At 34.5% G+C, this 4,155-nt stretch overlaps 1 pseudogene; it reads right to left on the reverse strand.

Annotated features, from left to right (window-relative positions):
- Positions 1–1,972: 1,972 nt before the first annotated feature.
- On the reverse strand, positions 1,973–2,248 carry LOC148163798 (cytochrome c oxidase subunit 6C pseudogene; annotated as a pseudogene).
- Between the last annotated feature and the right edge of the window lie 1,907 nt (positions 2,249–4,155).

Below are 4,155 nucleotides of genomic sequence, written 5' to 3' on the forward strand. Positions count from 1 at the left end.
TCAGAGAGGATTTGTAACTGTATTTAAATGTTAATAATAAACTAGCACATACATAGTTTCCATTGCTCAAATATATGGCTAAACTCATAACATTTTGAAAAGTTTGCTTTTTTAAAAATTTAAGTCATTCCAATAAATCCTTCCTCTCATCCACACAGCAAGGGTACACTGATAACCCTCTGATCTAAAATGAGAAATGTATGGAATGACCATTTTCACCCATTTGTCTAGCTTCTCATAATTTTTCAGTGATGATTATGGAACTGGAACACTGTATAAACTAATTGTATACTGCCTTACTTAATATACTCAATTGATTTATTTTTTTATCCTATAGAATCAAATCCAAACTCTTTAATAGGGTATATATAAAATCCTTTAAAAGAGATGACCTTTAATCAAAGCTTTGATCCAGTGTTAGATTTTCCTGACTTAAGCTATATTTATATTAATTTTTTTTTAAATAAAATGCCCTCACAGGTGCTACATTTTCTATTGTTTTTGAATCCTCAGAACACAAAATATTCCTTGGCATGTTGTAGACAACAAATAATTGTTTGGTAAAATTAATATGTGAATGGATTTACTTATTGATCTATACCAGGGTTTATAGTAATCCTACACATTCTTTAGAACCCAAATTGAATATATTTACTTTATGACTCTCTTCTCACACAGTATTACAGAAAAGCTCTAGGTTACCAAAGGTGTTGTGTTTGCTGGAGTGATAGTATAGTAAATCAGGAGAAAGTACTGCATGGGCTGAGGGGACGTTTATCACATAATTGCACAGAAAGTTTTTAAGTGCATTTAAGTGTAAGCTTTGGAATCATTTAGACTTTGCAAATCCCAGCTCATTAACTTAAAATAGTGATCTTGAACAAAGTCTAAATTGTTCTTCATCTGTAAAATGGGCATTATGGTCTATGACCAAAAGGATTTTTCCAAGGACAAAATGAGATATGTATTAAATCCATATCCATTGCTATGAACAGGGAAATGAGGTAGTACATTCTGTTGATCTTTACAGTCTTAGTGTCTACTAGAACATGGGATTCAGAATACATTTTTTAAATAATTTGTTGATTTGCATTGATGTTTGTACTTGCAGAATCATGTGATAGCATATCAGTGTCTTCAGGCTCATCTCCAAAGAAGTAGAATGTGCACAAAATAGTATGAGAAATGTTTCAAATGTAGAGAAAGCAAAATGATGGTAACTTGTGGTAGCTCTAATAGTAATTGGTTGTCTGGGCCTCTGTATTAAGAAGCCATTGTGGCCTCTTCTGACTTCTTTGTGAACGAATGTCATGTCTAGTGTCTTCTGGAATAGCAGAGTGCCATCTTTGGTTAGGGTTTCATGGCACAGCTTTCAATTGGCTTTCCTCTTTGGAGAGCACTGGTGTATTTTTCTCAAAAGTTTTAGTATGAAAATCTACAGTCTAAGATTCCCAAATATGTGTATAGAATAGTAGATTGTAGGCAATAATACTAGAGTTTTAACAAAGCTCAAAGAAGACATGTAATTCAGTCTACCCTATATTAGTCTCAAAAGTCAAAGAGTTCTCCCAGATGCCTATGAGGTTATTTTATCAACCATTCAATGTACTTGGTAGAGCAAATTACAGTGTCTTCAATGGACAGCTATTTATTATCAAATATATATACAGGTTAAGTTCTCCTAAACTTTTCTTCTAAAAATACAATGGAATGATGAGAATGTTAATATAATATAAATGACAATATTTGAGGATAGATTTTCAAATATTTGTATTTTTAATGCTGGGATACAGTCATAGGTTTGAGGTATAATTTACAAAATATATTCATATCTTTTTGTTGTTGTTGTTAGTTGTTTATTCATCAAGACAAACTATTCCATAAGCCAATATTCGTGTTTCATAGTTCAGAACACAGGTCAGTGACAGACTTCAATGGAACTCAACCCAAAGAAATTCTTTACGTTCTCAAATCACTTTGCACTCTGAAAGATACCAGCCTTCTTCATCTCCTCAAAATCTTTCATGAAATCATAATTTCTGTAGAAATCTGCATATGCCTTCTTTCTCAGTTCAGCCACAGCAAACTTACAGAAAGCTGCAACCCCCAGGGATACAGCGAACGCTCCAACAATATGAAATCGCAGATGCTTGGCCAAAAGGTCTCGCATCTGAGGTTTCGTCAAAGCACTGGAAGTCATGGTAGTTATTCTCCTCAACACCAACCTCAAACCTAACGTCCTCCCTAACTGATATAGAAATGGACCGAAATATATTCATATCTTATATGCTCTGGTGCAGTGAGACAAATTCTAGTCTCAGGTTGACAGTTTGCATAATCTATAATAAGTCTTGTGTCTGAAAAATGAGAGGATTTAAGGAGTTATAGTAATAAATTTGTAAAAATCCGACTGGTTCTAAAATTATATTATTTTAAGTAGATAATTTTGTCTGTTTAGAGAATTTTATATTGAAGTTATCATTTACTTCTGAGCACTGATCGATATATATACTTTTTAACATCTTCCTATATTTTTTTCTTCTGGAATTAGTCTAAACCTCAGTGAACAATTCATTAATTCTGGGCAGCACAGTTGCTGAGAAACTTCTATCAAAATGAAAATGATACACTCCCTCTTGATTCCACCAGAAATTACAACTCTCTTCCTGTGTAAATAGCTACCAATCCCAACACATTTCAGACAACCCATTTTGTAAAGTAGAAATGGAAAATAAGTGACCTGTAAGGGTTTATTTTTTTTTAGGGAAAAAATATTTTCCTATGTTATTATATTTTATAATATTGTAGATAAACACTATTATCATTACATGTAAATTATCATAAATTTAGTGTATTATATGCTGTGGCCAAAAGTACATCATTACATTTAATATTGGCAAGTAACCTATGTAAGTAGATATTATTACTACTGAAATTCTAGAGGTGAAAGTCATATAGCTGATAGGCTGCAAAGCTGGGATTTAAATCCAGTTTTGCCTGGAGGCACCTGGGTGGCTCAGTCTGTTAAGCAACTGACTCTTGATTTCAGCTCAGGTCATGATCTCAGAGTTGTGGGATCAAGCCCATGTAGGGCTCCCCACTCAGCAGGGAGTCTGCTTCTTTCCCTCTGCCCCTCCCCCTGCTCATGCTCTCTCTCTCTCTAAAATAGTCATTTAAAAATAAATAAATCCAGTTTTGTCTGACTTCAAAGCCAGAACTCTTAACCATTATATATTTTTTAAACATTTTATTTTGAAGTAATTTTAGATTCACAGAAGAGTTGAAAAGAATAGAGTGCTCCCATATACCCTCACCCAGCTGCTTCTAATGTTAACATCATACATAACCATGATACATTTATCAAAGCTAAGAAATTAATATTGGCATAATACTATCAACTAAATCAGTGGTAAGTAAACTTTTTCTGTCAACAGCTACTTAGTCATTGTTTTAGGCTCATGGGCCAAATGGTCTTTTCCCCAAGTAATAAACTTTGTCCTTGTAGCTTGAAAGCAGCCTTTACATAAACAAATGGCTGTAGCCATTTGTTTTTTCATCCTAAGTGTACTCTTTCATCCCTATCTCCAATTTCACCCATTCCCCCACCCACCCACCTACCCCTCTGGCAACCATCAGTTCTCTATAGTTAACAGTCTGTTTCTTAGTTTCTCTGTCTCTCTCTCTCTCCCTCTCTCTCATTTTTTCCTGTGCTCATTTGTTTTGTTTCTTAAATTCTGCATATGAGTGAAATCATATGGTATTTGCCTTTTTCTGACTGCCTTAGTTGCTTAGCATTATACTTTCTAGATCCATCCATGTTGGTGCAAATGGGTATAGCCAGATTCTAATTAAACTTTACAACTAAGCAGCCGGACTCATCTGGCCCATGGGCCACAGTTTGCAGAGACATGATCTAGAGACTTTATTCAGATTTTCCCTGTTTTCCACCAATGTCCTTTGTTTGTTCTAGGATTCAATTCAGGATGCCATGTTGCATTTTGGAGACCAGGTGTCCTTAGTTTCTTCCCATCTATAACATTTTTTCCCCTCTCCTTTTCATTCATAACCTTAACATGTCTGAAGAATAATGGCCAGGAATTTTGAAGACTGTCCCTCAATTTGGTTGTTTGGTGGTTTCTCCTGATTACACTGGAG

This window comes from Eumetopias jubatus, unplaced genomic scaffold (genome assembly GCF_037043125.1).
Source record: "Eumetopias jubatus isolate StellerSeaLion01/CBP00866 unplaced genomic scaffold, mEumJub1_p1.0 scaffold_8, whole genome shotgun sequence".
Taxonomy (NCBI): Eukaryota; Metazoa; Chordata; class Mammalia; order Carnivora; family Otariidae; genus Eumetopias; species Eumetopias jubatus.